This window comes from Scyliorhinus canicula, chromosome 30 (assembly GCF_902713615.1).
Source record: "Scyliorhinus canicula chromosome 30, sScyCan1.1, whole genome shotgun sequence".
NCBI classification, from domain to species: domain Eukaryota; kingdom Metazoa; phylum Chordata; class Chondrichthyes; order Carcharhiniformes; family Scyliorhinidae; genus Scyliorhinus; species Scyliorhinus canicula.
In genome coordinates, this window is record NC_052175.1 from 11,011,101 (window position 1) to 11,028,277 (window position 17,177).

Here is a 17,177-nt window from a genome sequence, read left to right on the forward strand (position 1 = left end):
GTTCTCCCACAGTAAGATAGATTAAAAGCTGGAAGTTTATTTTCTCGTGGTTGAGTGGGAAATTGAGTAGAAGCGTTTGAGGGGTAATTGTAAGCTGTTTTGTTTGGGTCTGAAATTATAAAATGTAATATTTTAATAATTAAGGAGGCATAAGGCATGCTTGCCTTCATCAGCCGGGGCATTGAGTATCGAAAAGTCATGTTGCGCTGTGTAGAACCTTAGTTAGGCCGCACGTGGAGTATAGTGTTCAATTCTGGCCGCCACACTATCAGAAGGATGTGGAGGCTTTGGAGAGGGGGCAGAGGAGGTTTCCCAGGATGCTGCCTGGTCTGGAGGGTGTTAGCTCTGCGGAGGGGCTGAATAGACTCGGACTGTTTTCATTAGAAAGACGGAGGTTGAGGGCGACCTGATAGAGGGCTACAAGATTATGAGGGGCATGGATAGAGTGGATGGGCAGGCACTCTTTCCCAGGGTGGAGGGGTCAGTCACCAGGGGGCATAGGTTAAAGGTCCGTGGGGCAAAGGTTAGAGGAGATGTGCGAGGCAGGTTTTTTACACAGAGGGTGGTGAGTGCCTGGAACGCGTTGCCAGGGGGAGGCTGTGGAAGCAGATACATTAACGGCGTTCAAAAGGCATCTTGACAAACACATGGATAGGACGGGGATAGAGGGATACGGCACAAGGAACAAAGAACAAAGAACAAAGAAAATTACAGCACAGGAACAGGCCCTTCGGCCCTCCCAGCCTGCGCCGATCCAGATCCTTTATCTAAACCTGTCGCCTATTTTCCAAGGTCTACTTCCCTCTGTTCCCGCCCGTTCATATACCCGTCTAGATGCCTCTTAAATGATGCTATCGTGCCCGCCTCTACCACCTCCGCTGGTAAAGCGTTCCAGGCACCCACCACCCTCTGCGTAAAAAACTTTCCACGCACATCTCCCTTGAACTTTCCCCCTCTCACCTTGAAATCGTGACCCCTTGTAACTGACACCCCCACTCTTGGGAAAAGCTTGTTGCTATCCACCCTGTCCATACCTCTCATAATTTTGTAGACCTCAATCAGGTCCCCCCTCAACCTCCGTCTTTCCAATGAAAACAATCCTAATCTACTCAACCTTTCTTCATAGCTAGCACCCTCCATACCAGGCAACATCCTGGTGAACCTCCTCTGCACCCTCTCCAAAGCATCCACATCCTTCTGGTAATGTGGCGACCAGAACTGCACGCAGTATTCCAAATGTGGCCTAACCAAAGGGCTGAGGGTTTGAGCCAAGGGTGGTATCATGGCCGGTACAGGCTGGGAGGGCCGAAGGGCCTGTTCCTGGGCTGGATTGTTCTTTGTTCTATGACTGCACAATGTTCAACACCATTCGCGACTCCTCAGATACTGAAGCAGTCCCTGTTCAAATGCAGCAAGACCTGGACAATATCCAGGCTCGGGGCTGGCAAGGGGCAAGTTATATTCACCCCACACACGTGCCAGGCAATGACCATCTCCCTACAAGAGATGATCTAACCATCGCCCCCTTGACCATTCAATGGCGTCACCATCGCTGAATCCCCCACATCCTGGGGGTTACCACATGGGCAGCGATGGAGAAAGGAGTCAGAAGCCGAGTGGGTGCGTGCGGAGGAGGCCTCCTGCATGGGGACCTCCCTCCGGGCCCTCGCCACGGCAGCACTCCCATCCCCACCAAGCCACTCTCCAGACCCGGAACCAGCTACGGCAACAATTCGGACTGAACGAAATGTCCAATAAAACTCCCATCTGCAACAACCCCAGGTTCACGCCAGCACTGACTGACCCCACCTTCAAAAGGTGGAGGCAGGACGGGGGAACACTGACAGTCAGGGACCTACACACCGATGGTAGGGTCACAACATTGGAGAGATTCCACCTGGCTAAGGGAATAAACTCAGATCCCTGCAGCTTAAAATCTTCCTCCGGAAGGAGACAAAGACATCCAGCGACCACCACAACAGACACGATTAAAAGAGCTACTGGACGCAAACATTCTAAGCAGAGGGAACTGTAGTGATGTATGAACGACTGCTAGAGAGGGCCGACACCAAACTGGATATGTTGAGGACGAAATGGGAGGACGACCTGGGGATTGAAGTAGGGTGGGGATTCTGCAGCGAAGCACTGCATGGGGTCAACTCTCCCTCCACATGCACGAGGCTGAACCTGACACAGCTAAAAATGGTTCACAGAGCCCACTTCACCAGAATCCGAATGAGCAGGTTCTTCCCAGAGGTGGAGGATAGATAGATAGAACATAGAACAGTACAGCACAGAACAGGCCCTTCGGCCCTCGATGTTGTGCCGAGCCATGATCACCCTACTCAAACCCACGAATCCACCCTATTCCCGTAACCCAACAACCCCCCCTTAACCTTACTTTTTAGGACACTACGGGCAATTTATCACGGCCAATCCACCTAACCCGCACATCTTTGGACTGTGGGAGGAAACCAGAGCACCCGGAGGAAACCCACGCACACACGGGGAGGACGTGCAGACTCCGCACAGACAGTGACCCAGCCGGGAATCGAACCTGGGACCCTGGAGCTGTGAAGCATTTATGCTAACCACCATGCTACCCTGCTGCCCAAAGATGTAAACGGTGCCAAGAAGGCCCGGCCATCCACGCCCACATGTTCTGGTCTTGCCCCAGGCTTGCTGGGTACTGGACAGCCTTCTTCGGGGCAATGTCCGAAATGGTGGGGATGAGGGTTGTTCTTGAAAATACAGAAGAATGTGCCATTTGAAACATCTGGCAATATCTGGTCTGAGAGGATGCAGGGAAAGATCCCACAAAAGGTCAACAGCAGCTGCAAAGAGCAGGATGATAAAATGCAGATTCTTTATCCCAAGCAGGCTTAGCAAACACACAGGATCCATGTATTAAGCTAAAACAATGGCTCACACCTTCATGGAATGTAACTATCTCAGGAAGCATCTGGAAAAGCATGGATGAGAGTTTCAATTGAATTAAGTGACGAATGTTTAAAACAGGCAGGTCTTTCAAGTCACAACCAAGTGAAATGTTAGCATTCAGCTAAAAGCAAAGGTTCCACACCTTCATTGAAATGAACTCTCTTAGCAAACAGCGAGAAAGGAAAGGATGATGCTCAGTCGAATTTGGTGTCAATTCTAAGTGTGAAATTCTACTAACATAGAACATAGAACATAGAACAGTACAGCACAGAACAGGCCCTTCGGCCCTCGATGTTGTGCCGAACAATGATCACCCTACTTTAAACCCACGTAACCCGTATACCCGTAACCCAACAATCCCCCCGTTAACCTTACACTACGGGCAATTTAGCACGGCCAATCCACCTAACCCGCACATCTTTGGACTGTGGGAGGAAACCGGAGCACCCGGAGGAAACCCACGCACACACAGGGAGGACGTGCAGACTCCGCACAGACAGTGACCCAGCCGGGAATCGAACCTGGGACCCTGGAGCTGTGAAGCATTGATGCTAACCACCATGCTACCGTGAGGCCCCTAACGGCAAGTCAATTAAAAGAAAATTGGAGACAACCTGTCTACAAGAAACATAATTTAAAGTCAAAATCAGAGGCACAGTTATGAGCTGGGGACAATTGGAAAATTAAACGATTTGAAATGAGAGAAATTAAAAGTAACATTTACCGGCGCATGCGCGATGCGGGGTTCTCTTCCGCTTCCGCCCTGGCGGAGGCCGTGGGGGCGGCGGAGGAGAAAGAGTGCCCCCAGGGTACCGGCCCGGAGTCTGAGCGGGGGGGGCCCCGATCGTGGGCCTGGCCACCGTGGAGGCACCCCCCCCCCCCCCCCCCCCCCCGGGGTCCGATCGCCCCGCGCCCCCCCAGGAACCCGGGGGCCCGGTCGTGGCGCCGATCCCGGTGGGAAAGGCCTCCCAGCGGCGGGACTTCGGCCCATCCCGGGCCGGAGAACCGCCGCGGGGGGGCCTCGCCGATCGGAGTGGCGAGATTCCCGCCCCCGCCAATCCCCGGGTGGCGGAGAATCTCTGCCACGGCGGGGGCGGGATATCCGGCGGCCCCGGGCGATTCTCCGACCCTGCCGGAGAATTTCGCCCCTGATCTGAGAGGTCAGGCCATGCCCAAAATGAATAATTCGTTGTGTTAGAATGTTTAGATCAAAGATACTTTTTAAAAATCAAAGTGAAATAAGTTAATTTACAATAAGGCTCTAAAAACTTAATAACTGGTAGAAAGAGAATATAAACCCAGGGAGCAGAAGCAGACTAGCAACAGGAGGGGAGGAGAACTCAGAGAGAGAGGAGAGAAGCACATACAGCTCGGACATGGGAAAGACAAGACAAGCAGCCGAGTTTAAACAGCTATACATCTAAGGAAGACTAGAATTTAAACAGGAGTCAGAGTCAGCTTAGAGACAGCCAGCAGAGCCGGCTCTCACAGCTCGGTACATGGGATCGACAAAACACAGCAACCGAATTCACCAGCGAATACATCCCAAGAAGACCAGACTTTAAAGAAGACCGATTGTCAAGGTGGGCCTGAAGGTCCCTTCAACCAACCAGCAGGATCCAGAAGCAAGATCCTTTTACCTTTCTGTAAAGAAAGTGTTTGCAGCTTTTAAAAGAAAAAATATAATAATAAAATAACTTACTTAACCTGAAAAAGTGTTTTTTTCCTAAGTCTACTTAGCAATGCGGGACCCAGGATCGATGCTACTAAGTGGTAACAAAGAAAATTACAGCACAGGAACAGGCCCTTCGGCCCTCCCAGCCTGCGCCGATCCAGATCCTTTATCTAAACCTGTCTCCTATTTTCCAAGGTCTGCTTCCCTCTGCTCCCCGCCCATTCATATACCCGTCTAGATGCCTCTTAAATGATGCTATCGTGCCCACCTCTACCACCTCCGCTGGTAAAACGTTCCAGGCACCCACCACCCTCTGCGTAAAAAACTTTCCACGCACATCTCCCTTGAACTTTCCCCCTCTCACCTTGAAATCGTGACCCCTTGTAACTGACACCCCCACTCTTGGGAAAACGCTTGTTGCTATCCACCCTGTCCATACCTCTCATAATTTTGTAGACCTCAATCAGGTCCCCCCCTCAACCTCCGTCTTTCCAACGAAAACAATCCCAATCTACTCAACCTTTCTTCATAGCTAGCACCCTCCATACCAGGCAACATCCTGGTGAACCTCCTCTGCACCCTCTCCAAGGCATCCACATCCTTCTGGTAATGTGGCGACCAGAACTGCACGCAGTATTCCAAATGTGGCCTAACCAAAGTCCTATACAACTGTAACATGACCTGCCGACTCTTGTACTCAATACCCCGTCCGATGAAGGCAAGCATGCTGTATGCCTTCTTGACCACTCTATCGACCTGCGTTGCCACCTTCAGGGTACAATGGACCTGAACTCCCAGATCTCCCTGTACATCAATTTTCCCCAGGACCCTTCCATTGACCATATATCTTGAATTTGATCTTTCAAAATGCATCACCTCACATTTGCCTGGATTGAACTCCATCTGCCATTTCTCTGCCCAACTCTCCAATCTATCTATATCTATCTGTAAATAAATAAAATCTTCGGTGAAGGTATGGGTTACACCGGGGGATAACTTGAAAATATAGTTTGACCTGAATAGCACCCACTGAAGCCTGCATCGGAGTCAGGGAGTGAGAATCCCTGTTCACCATTTAGAATATCGACCCTTTTTGGTATAGGGGGAATTCTAAGAATAATGGTGAGTTTTTAAAAACAGGGTGGAGCCATGCCCGAAAGTGGCGGTCTTCGGGGTTTCAGACCAGCCAGATATATTCCTGGGGAGGAGGGCGGACGCCCTTGCCTTTGCCTCCCTGATCGCCCGCCGTAGAATCCTGTTCGGCTGGCGGTCAGCAGCACCGCCCAGAGCTGCAGACTGGCTGCCCGACCTCTCGGGGGGAAATAGCCAGGCGAGACAGAACGAGGAAAGCGAGGGAGGACTCGGTGAGGAAGCTTTGGAAAGGGTTCAGAGGAGATTTACTAGGATGTTGCCTGGTATGGAGGGAAGGTCTTACGAGGAAAGGCTCAGGGACTTGAGGTTGTTTCCGTTAGAGAGGAGAAGGCTGAGAGGTGACTTAATAGAGACATATAAGATAGTCAGAGGGTTAGATAGGGTGGACAGTGAGAGTCTCTTTCCTCGGATGGTGATGACCAACACGAGGGGACATAGCTTTAAATTAAGGGGTGAGAGATATAGGACAGATGTCAGAGGCAGTTTCTTTACTCAGAGAGTAGTAGGGGTATGGAACGCCCTGCCTGCAATAGTAGTAGACTCGCCAACTTTAGGGGCATTTAAGTGGTCACTGGATAGACGTATGGATGAAAATGGAATAGTGTAGGTCAGATAGGCTTCAGATGGTTTCACAGGTCGGCGCAACATCGAGGGCCGAAGGGCCCGTACTGCGCTGTAGTGTTCTATGTTCTATGGGGGGGGGGGGGGGGGTGAGCGGAGAAGAAGGGGGCAAGGGGAAGGGAGGGAAAGTGGGAGAACAAAAATGGGGAGCCGGAAGGGGGGAAGAGATAGAACAGAAACGGAGGGGAGAGAGAGCACAGGGAAAGAGAACACCACAGCACGGCGAGAAGGCGCAAAGAACAGCGGGAAGGGGGAAACGAGGAATGGCCGACTGCCGAGGCAATTGCGCAAGAGAATGTCAAACTCTTCACCACCGAGTTAGATAATCTCTAAAGGGGAGAGAATAGAAGAGAGGGGAGGAAAGGCCCATCGCGTCCGGGTATATTTCCTCGATCCTATCTGCTTTGCTTTGCGAGGTGTATTGATAACTTGAGGAAAACCCAATAAAAGACATTGAAAACAAAGAAGTTTGACACCATCCAGGACAAAGCAGCCCCGCTCGATCCACACGCTAACCACCAACATTCTAACCAGCTGATGACACCAAGATTGGTGGAGTAGTGGATAGTGAGGAGGGCTGTTGTAGGCTGCAAAGAGACATTGATAGGATGCAGAGCTGGGCCGAGAAGTGGCAGATGGAGTTTAACCCTGATAAGTGCGAGGTGATTCACTTTGGTAGGATTACAGGGTCATAGATAGAATTTACAGTGCAGAAGGAGGCCATTCGGCCCATCGAGTCTGCACCGGCTCTTGGAAAGAGCACCCCACCCAAGGTCAACACCTCCACCCTATCCCCATAACCCCACCCAACACAAAGGGCAATTTATCACGGCCAATCCACCTAACCCGCACACCTTTGGACTGTGGGAGGAAACCGGAGCACCCGGAGGAAACCCACGCAGACAAGGGGAGGACGTGCAGACTCCGCACAGACAGTGACCCAGCCGGGAATCGAACCTGGGACCCTGGAGCTGTGAAGCATTTATGCTAACCACCATGCTACCGTGCTGCCCCGTCAACAGCAGGGTTCTGAGGGATGTGGAGTAACAGAGAGATCTTGGGGTTCATGTCCACCGATCTCTGAAGGTTGCCACCCAAGTGGATAGAGCTGTGAAGAAGGCCTATAGTGTGTTAGCGTTTATTAACAGGGGGCTTGAGTTTAAGAGTTGCGGGGTTATGCTGCAACTGTACAGGACCCTGGTGAGACCACATTTGGAGTATTGTGTGCAGTTCTGGTCACCTCATTATAGGAAGGATGTGGAAGCTTTGGAAAGGAGGCAAAGGAGATTTACCAGGATGCTGCCTGGATTGGAGGGTAGGTCTTATGAGGAAAGGTTGAGGGAGCTAGGGCTTTTCTCTTTGGAGCGGAGGAGGATGAGAGGCGACTTAATAGAGGTGTATAAGATGATGAGGGGGATAGATAGAGCGGATATTCAGAGACTATTTCCTCGGGTGGATGTAGCTGTTACAAGGGGGCATAACTATGAGGTTCGGGGTGGGAGATATAGGAGGGATGTCCGAGGTAGGTTCTTTACTCAGAGAGTGGTTAGGGTGTGGAATGGACTGCCTGCTGTGATAGTGGGAGTCGGACACTTTAGGAACTTTCAAGCGGTTATTGGACAGGCACATGGAGCCCACCAGAATGACAGGGAGTGGGATAGCTTGATCTTGGCTTCAGAGAAAGGTCGGCACAACATCGAGGGCCGAAGGGCCTGTCCTGTGCTGTACTGTGCTATGTTCTAGTCACCCTCTCCACCCCCCCCCCCCCCGACGCACCGCGGCAGCCGTGCGCACCGTCTACAAGACGCACCGCGGCCACTCGCCTTCGACAGCACCTTCCAAACCCGCCACCTCTACCATCTAGAAGGACGAGGGGGGGGGGGGGCGGCAGACACATGGGGAACACCCCCCCCACCTGCAAGTTCCCCCTCCGAGCCGTTCGCCACCCCGACTCGGGAATATATCGGCCGTTCCTTCACTGTGGCTGGGGTCAGAATCCCGGAACTCCCTCCCTAACAGCACGGTGGGTGCGCCTACACCACACGGGACTGCAGCGGGTTCAAGATGGCGGCTCACCCACCACCACCTCAAGGGGCAATTAGCGATGGGGAATGAATTCTGGCCTAGACGCATCCCAAGGACGAATGAAGTACAAGTTAGAACATACGGCTCAGAAGGAGGCCATTCGGCCCATCGAGTCTGCACCGACCCACTTAAGCCCTCACTTCCACCCTATCCCCATAACCCAATAACCCCATCTAATTCGCCTAATCCACCTAACCTACACATCTTTGGACACTAAGGGACAATTTAGCACGGACAATCCACCTAACCTGCCCATCTTTGGACACTAAGGGACAATTTAGCATGGCCAATCCACCTAACCTGCCCATTTTTGGACACTAAGGGACAATTTAGCACGGCCAATCCAGCTAACCTGTCCATCTTTGGACACTAAGGGACAATTTAGCACGGCCAATCCACCTAACCTGTACATCTCGGGTCACTAAGGGACAATTTAGCACGGCCAATCCACCTAACCTGCACATCTCGGGTCACTAAGGGACAATTTAGCACGGCCAATCCACCTACCCTGCACATCTCGGGTCACTAAGGGACAATTTAGCACGGCCAATCCACCTAACCTGTACATCTCGGGTCACTAAGGGACAATTTAGCACGGCCAATCCACCTAACCTGTACATCTTTGGACACTAAGGGACAATTTAGCACGGCCAATCCACCTAACCTGCACATCTTTGGACACTAAGGGACAATTTAGCACGGCCAATCCACCTGACATAATTGGTCTCACTTCGTTGGGTGTTCAGGAATCGGCAGTATCAGGAATTGAAGCAGGGGTCAAAGGGGAAACCCTCGCTTGACCCCCCCAGGGACGACCCGGTTCAACATGGGCAGGCAGACCCCAAGGGAGTGGGTCACGGAATTCATCACGCGCCTACACGCCAGTGGGCCGAGTATTGCGACGATGGGCCATCCCTTGCAAGAGATGTGCGGAGTCTGCACGTTCTCCCCGTGTCTGCGTGGGTTTCCTCCGGGTGCTCCGGTTTCCTCCCACAAGTCCTGAAAGACGCGCTGTCGGGTGAATTGGACATTCTGAATTCTCCCTCTGTGTACCCGAACAGGCGCCGGAGTGTGGCGACTAGGGGCTTTTCACAACAGTGTTACTGTCAGTGTGAATGTGACACTAATAAAGGTTATTATTCATTGAATCATGGAGCACAGAATTATAGAATTTACAGTTCAGAAGGAGGCCATTCGGCCCATCGAGTCTGCAATGGCCCTTGGAAAAAGAAGCCTACACAAGCCCACATCTCCACCCTATCCCCGTAACCCAAAACTTTTGGACACTCAGGGACACTTTAGCACGGCCAATCCACCCAACCCGCACATCTTTGGACTGTGGGAGGAAACCGGAGCACCCGGAGGAAACCCACGCAGACACGGGGAGGACGTGCAGACTCCGCACCGACCCAAGCCGGGAATCGAACCCGGGTCCCCGGCGCTGTGAAGCCACAGTGCTAACCACTGTGCGACCGTGGGAGTCTTCTCCTCCCGAGCTCAGCTCTCCGGTTTGGCTGTTTCCAGCACTGCGGAATCCCCTCCGGGAGCTCTCCAGTCTCTCCCCCCCCCTCCTCATTCCCCTCGCCCACCGCCCACCCCCTCCCCTCCCGCCCCCCCCCCCCCCCCCTGCCCCCTGCTGGGTCGCCACGTACTGTCCTCACCGCATCACGCTGCCTTTCGAAATTCCCGTCGCTTCCTCCTGCTGATCCCGGGAGTGGCGGCGGGGGGGGGGGGCGGAATGTGCGGCCGGCCAGCGCAGCCCTCCGCCCCTGCCCTGTGCATTCACCCTCTCTCTCTCTCTCGCTCTGTCTCTCTCTCTCGCTCCCTCTCTCTCTCGGGAGCAGTTTGATTGCAGGAAGTGGCTGCTGACCGCAGACGCTCAGCAGGGCCCCCGGCCACCCGGCGCGCTGATGTCATGGAAACTTCGCTTTTAGTTTGTTAAAAAAAAAGCAATAAAACCAGAATCCGGAGGAGGGGGGTTCGGGGGGGTGGGGGGAGAGAGAGAGACAGAGAGAGAGTGAGAGAGACAGAGAGAGCGAGAGAGACAGAGAGAGAGAGAGAGAGAGACAGAGAGAGAGACAGAGGGGAGAGAGAGGATTGGGGGCCCAGTGTCGAACCTTCCGACGCAGTTACCAGCCCTGACGTTCCCGGAACCTGAGGAGGGACGCGCGCACTGGGCGCATGTTCGCCCAGGAGCGGGCATATTTGGAGACACCCCCCCCCCCTTCCCCCCCCTTCCCCCCCCCTCCCTAGCCCCGGCCCCCTGCTCGGGACCCTGTGTGGAGTCCGTCTGCTCGTTCCGGCCGCAGGAATCTTGCTTTGCGTCCATTGACGCGACAGCAGCGGACACGAACAAAGGGGGAAACGTGACGAGATGGTACCCCTTCCATAGAATGTACAGTGCAGGAGGAGGCCATTCAGCCCATCGAGTCTGCACCGGCGCCTGGAAATGGAATTTTCTCCTTCATTGCTAGAGGGATGGAGTTTAAGACTAGGGAGGTTATGCTGCAATTGTATAAGGTGTTAGTGAGGCCACACCTGGAGTATTGTGTTCAGTTTGGTCTCCTTACCTGAGAAAGGACGTACTGGCACTGGAGGGTGTGCAGAGGAGATTCACTAGGTTATCCCAGAGCTGAAGGGGTTGGATTATGAGGAGAGGTTGAGTAGACTGGGACTGTACTCGTTGGAATTTAGAAGGATGAGGGGGGATCTTATAGAAACATTTAAAATTATGAAGGGAATAGATAGGATAGATGCGGGCAGGTTGTTTCCACTGGCGGGGTGAAAGCAGAACTAGGGGGCATAGCCTCAAAATAAGGGGAAGTAGATTTAGGACTGAGTTTAGGAGGAACTTCTTCACCCAAAGGGTTGAGAATCTATGGAATTCCTTGCCCAGTGAAGCAGTTGAGGCTCCTTCATTACATGTTTTTAAGGTAAAGATAGATAGTTTTTTGAAGAATAAAGGGATTAAGGGTTATGGTGTTCGGGCCGGAAAGTGGAGCTGAGTCCACAAAAGATCAGCCATGATCTAATTGAATGGCGGAGCAGGCTTGAGGGGCCAGATGGCCTACTCCTGCTCCTAGTTCTTATGTTCTTATGTTCTTATGAAAGAACATCCTATCCAACGTCAACACCTCCACCCTATCCCCATAACCCAGTAACCCCACCCAACACTAAGGGCAATTTTTGACACTACGGGCAATTTAGCATGGCCAATCGACCCTAATCCGCACATCTTTGGACTGTGGGAGGAAACCGGAGCACCCGGAGGAAACCCACGCAGACACGGGGAGAACGTGCAGACTCCACACGGACAGTGACCCAGTGGGGAATCGAACCTGGGACCCTGGAGCTGTGAAGCAATTGTTCTATCCACAATGCTACCGTGCTGCCCCTACATTCTCCCCCTTCCACCCTGTGGTAAACCACTATTCGTATATTATATGTATTGTGGTAACCACTCCCCGATGGCCCGCCTCCCCTCGGGCTCGGTATAAAAGATGGCTGACCTCCGACCCCGCCTCAGTTCAGGGTCAGAGGCCGGGAGGTTTTCGGTTTAGCTTATTAAAGCCTCAGTTTCGTTCACTACTCGTCTCGTGATTAATTGATGGCACGTCCCACCCCCAGCTGGTCAATCTGGGGCTACAGGGCGTCACCTTATATACCACTCCCTGGTGGGCGGAGCCGGAGGCGGAGTCCCCCCCAGGGTTCCAAGCCCGATCATAAAGGGACATCACCTACCCGATGTTAAAGGTACAGTAACCGTTCATCACATTCACCCCCTGTTTAAAAAAAAAACACAAAGTCCGTCGGGGGTGAAGTGGAATCACATGTCTATTCTTTTCGGCGGCTGGATCATCCTCTTCGACCTCCTCCGCTCGGCCGGTGGTGCGGCGGACACGGACGTCATTGGTGGGGGTACATCCGGGAGCACGGTGGGCGGAGCTTTGATCCGGGTCGGGGGAGGGGGGTCGGGGCGCAGGGGGGAATATCTGGGGCTGTGGGGTAGCAGTGCCAGTGCCCGGCGGGGGAGTGGGGGAGTGGGGGGGGGTGCTGGGGGGGGGGGGGGGGGCGTAGTCGGTGTCTTCCGATGGAGTGGGGGATCGGGGGGGGAGGGCATCAGTAGGGAAACTAGCGGATGCCAGATCCCAGAGGGAAACCGTGAGGGTGGGGGGGGAGCGTCTGTAGTGAGGTAACCAGTGGGTCCAGATCCCGGAGGGAAACCGTCTATTGCCTGCCGTCGGGGTGCTCGACAAAGGCGTGTCAGGGGTCCGCCTGTTGTAGTCGGACGATCTCGACCAGGGGGGTCCTTTTTATGGCTCCTCCCGTGCCTCCAGAGAACAGGCCCCGGAGTCGTCAGCCAAGGTGGAAGCGAAACCCCGGAGGTGGACTCCCTGGGGAAGACAAGCAAGCGATTGTGAGGGGTCCCATTCATGGCCCTGCAGGGTTCTGTAGTGGCTCTTCTTCTACTAAGCCTCCTTCTTCCATTTCCTCTATTATTTTCACAAAGCCTGTAAACCCATCATCTTTGCTCCCGCTTCCCGAGGAACAAGGGGAGGGGGAGAGAGAGAGACGAGCATGACTGTGTGAAAATAATAGAGGAAATGGGAGAGGTACGCTTAGTAGAAGATGAGCCACTACAGAACCCAGATTTAATCCTATTCACTGATGGTTCCTCTTTTATTGACAAGGGTATCAGGAAGGCTGGGTGGGCAGTCACAAGCCCATACGGAGTATTAGCTGAAGGAAGTTTGCCCCCAGCTACATCAGTTCAGCAGGCCGAATTCGTATGATTATATTAGGATTAATTAGGATTATATTGGGGTGTGATTAGATGGCTTAAGTCAGATATGAAACAGTATAACTGAAGAGTTTCGTTCCGCCATTTTTTGGTTAGTTAGTTTTGGGTAGGTTAGTTTGGGTAGGTAGGTAGGTTGGTTAGTTGGTTTGAAGCTAAAGATTAGCTGGTTTTCTCTCTCTCGCTGTTTTTCCTGAATCATCTGAACTATTCACTGTCTCCCTCTATTCATATTTCATTTTCAGACTTTGACTTTTCAAGTTATTGTCGAGCTGTTTGCCTGAGCAAGTAGATCATTTCTGTGATTCTTTTGAAAGCTTCAAATTGTCCACGAATTGCCTTTTTAAATGACTTTCAAATTGTAATCAGTAGAAGACAAATAAAACAATTCTTATTTGCACCTGAGAAGTTTTAACTTCAATTTCTACTGAGTTCCGGTATTCGCAAAGTGCAGCTGGTGCCCGAATGGTTAAATCCTTCAGCAGGGGGTGTCCCGCAGGGGGTGGGGGTGTCTGTAGTGGGGGAACCAGCCGGTGCCAGATCCCGAGGGGATACCGTGTCTTGCCTGCCGTCGGGGTGCTCGGCGTAGGCGCAACGGGGGTTCGCATGTAGTAGTCGGACCTTCTCGACCGGGGGGGTCCGTTTTATGGCTCCTCTCGTGCCTCCGGAGAACAGGTCCCAGAGTCGTCAGCCAAGGTGGAAGCGAGACCCCAGAGGTGGGCTCCCTGGGGAAGACAAACAAGCGGATGTGAGGGGTCTCGCTCGCGGCCGTGCAGAGCAGCGACCTAATGGAGTGGAGGGCATCGAGTAAGACCTGTCAGCGGGTGGTTGGGAGACGTCTCGACCGTAGGGCTAGAAGGACAGCTTTCGAAACTGTCACGTTCTCCATCTCCACCTGCCCGTTTCCCCGTGGGTTATAGCTCGTCGTTCTGCTCGAGGCGATGCCCTTGCTGAGCAGGTACCGACGCAGCTCATCACTCATGAACGATGCACCCCGGTCGCTGTGGATATAAGCGGGGAAACCAAACAGGGCGAAGATGCTGCGCAGTGCCTTGATCACGGAGGCCGAGGTCATATCGGGACAGGGGACGGCGAATGGGAAGCGGGAGAACTAGTCGATGATAGTTAGGAAGTAGGCATTGCGGTTAGTGGACGGGAGGGGCCCTTGAAGTCCACGCTTAGTCGCTCAAAGGGCCCAGAGGCCTTCACTAGGCGGGCCTTGTCTGGTTGGTAGAAGTGCGGTTTGCACTCCGCACAGATCTGGCAAGCCCTAGTCACGGCCTTGACCCCCTTGGTGGAGTAAGGTAGGTTGCGGGACTTGATAAAGTGGGCGAGCCGGGTGACCCCCGGGTGACAGAGGTCATTGTGGATAGCCCGCAGGCAGTCCTCCTGCGCGTTGGCGCACGGGACAGGGCATCAGGGGGCTCGTTGAGCTCCCCAGGACGATACTTAATATCGTACGCGTAGGTGGAGAGTTCGATCCTCCACCTCAAGATTTATCATTTTTAATTTTGCCCTGTTGTGCGTTATCGAGCATAAAGGCGACCAATCGTTGGTCGGTAACGAGGGTGAACCCTCCTACCGGCGAGGTAGTCCCTCCAGTGTCGCACGGCCTCCACTATGGCTTGTGCTTCCTTCTCGACGGCAGAGTGTCGAACTCGGAGGCGGTGAGGGTTCGGGAGAAGAATGCTACTGGCCTGCCTGCCTGGCTGGGGGTAGCAGCCAGGATGAAGTCTGACGCATCGCTCTCTACCTGGAAAGGGATGGTTTCGTCCACCGCGTGCATGGCGGCCTTGATGATGTCGGCCTTGATGCGGCTGAAGGACGACCGGGCCTCGGCCGAGAGGGGAAATGCTGTGGTCTTTATGAGTGGGCGGGCTTTGTCCCCGTATCTGGGGACCCACTGGGCGTAACAGGAGAAAAGCCCCCAGCACCGTTTGAGTGCCTTGAGGCTACGGGGGACGGGAATTTCCTTAAACGGGTGGTCGGGGGTGTTTTGTTACGCTCTTGACTTAGCATAAGCTGCTTCCTTGATGTTCACTCTGACAAAGGAAGGTTCAGACGTGGAGATAACTTCAACATGTTTATTAAAACTATTAACAATTCTCCTACTCGGATTTGACTCTCCTGTTAATCCTTCTATAGCTACTCAGACTGACGAACCAGTCTGCTACAATCCACGTGGTGGGTGTGATGTTCAATCAACCCTGTGTCTGTACTCAGAGTGTCTCCACTGGAAAGAGGGAGATCATGTGTGCTGTGTCCTTTATATATGGGTTGGTGTAATGCCCCCCTGTGGTAGTGTCACCTCTGTATGTATCGTGAATGCCCATTGCTCGTGTCCTATCTTACTGACCAATAGGTTGAGTGTCATGTCTCTGGTGCTCCCTCTAGTGTCTAGCTACTCTACGTGTACTTACATTAACCCCTTGTGTATCGACAGTGATGCATATCACCACAGGGGTCGGGACCTAGGACCCCGTTTTCCACGTCGTAGCCGCGGATGGCTAGCCAGGATGTGTGGAAAACGCATTTTTCCTTGTTGTAGGTCAGGTTGAGGGCCCGGGCAGTCTGGAGGAACTTTCAAGGTTCGTGTCATGGTCCTGCTGATCATGGCCGCAGATGGTGACATTGTCGAAGTACGGGGTAAGTAGCCCACAGGCCGTACTGGGCCACCATTCGCTCCATCGTTCTCTGGAAGGGGGAGACCCCCATTAGTGACGCCGAAGGGGACCCTGAGGAAGAGGAAGAGTCGGCCGGCTGCTTCGAAAGCAGAATAGGGGCGGTCTTTCAGTCGGATAGGGAGCTGGTGGCAGGCGGATTTGAGGTCGACAGTGGAGAATACGCGGTATTGAGCGATCCGATTGACCATTTCGGCTATGCGGGGAGGGGGTAAGCATCGAGCTGCGTGAAGCGGTTTATGGTCTGGCTATAGTCCACGACTATCCGTTTCTGTTCCCCGGACCGTACTACCACCACTTGTGCCCTCCAGGGTGATGCTCGATCAATGACACCAGAAGCGGGATTGGACGACAATTGAAGGCTTTATTGGACTAGATGTTTCCCCCAGCAGCTGCTGGGGAGACACAGGCTGTTATACTCCGCCTTACTGGGCGGAACCAGCAGGCAGGCTTCACCAATGATCTTGCTGTCTCAGTACCTCCCACACCAATGGTCTTACAGCATCAACCTCGGTACCGTAATACCCTAATACCGACTACCACATTCACCCCCTGTTACAAAGAGAGTCCGGCGGGAGTGGTGGTCTTGCGTTATACAGTGGTAGAGGTTGAGGTTATGGGGGTACCTGTCGGTGGTTCAGTGTTTTGCCTTGTTACATGTCACAACTATTTACAGTGTTTATTTACAATCCAAATGAAGCAATTAGTCGATCGGGGCCCTGGTCGCCCTCTGTGATTGTCACAGTTTCGGAGGTGATGGAGGCCCCGGCTCGGGCATCCCTCGCTCCGGGAGCGTGGCTTCAGCTTCTTCATCACCGCTGGATGGGACCGGTGGGAGGTCCGATCCGCCTGGGAAGGGGGCGGCTGTGGGGTGCGTCGGTGGGAGGGAGGGTGGGGATCCAGCGGGCGCCAGGTCCCGAAGGGAGACCGTATCCTGTCGGCCGTCGGGGTACGCCAGGCGTACCGAGGGTTAGCGTGAAGGAGGTGGACCCTCTCGACCAACGGGTCCGACATGTGCGCCCGCACGTGTTCGCGGAGCAGGATGGGTCCGGGAGCTGCCAGCCAGGTCGGGAGCGAGGTCCCGGAGGAGGACTTCCTGGGGAAGACAAGGAGACGTTGGTGAGGTGTTCGGTTGGTCGTGGTGCAGAGCAGGGACCGGATGGAGTGGAGGGCATCAGGGAGGACTTCCTGTCAGCGGGGAGACTGGGAGATTCCTGGACCGTAG

General features: G+C 53.6%; 1 protein-coding gene across 1 annotated transcript in view; it reads right to left on the reverse strand.

Annotated features, from left to right (window-relative positions):
* LOC119958719 overlaps positions 1-10,210 on the reverse strand; it is a 60,406-nt gene extending 50,196 nt beyond the window's left edge. The window contains exon 1 of the mRNA XM_038787296.1: positions 10,135-10,210. The gene's annotated coding sequence lies outside the window, so the exon portion shown is untranslated. The remainder of the gene's footprint in view (positions 1-10,134) is intronic.
* Positions 10,211-17,177: the final 6,967 nt, after the last annotated feature.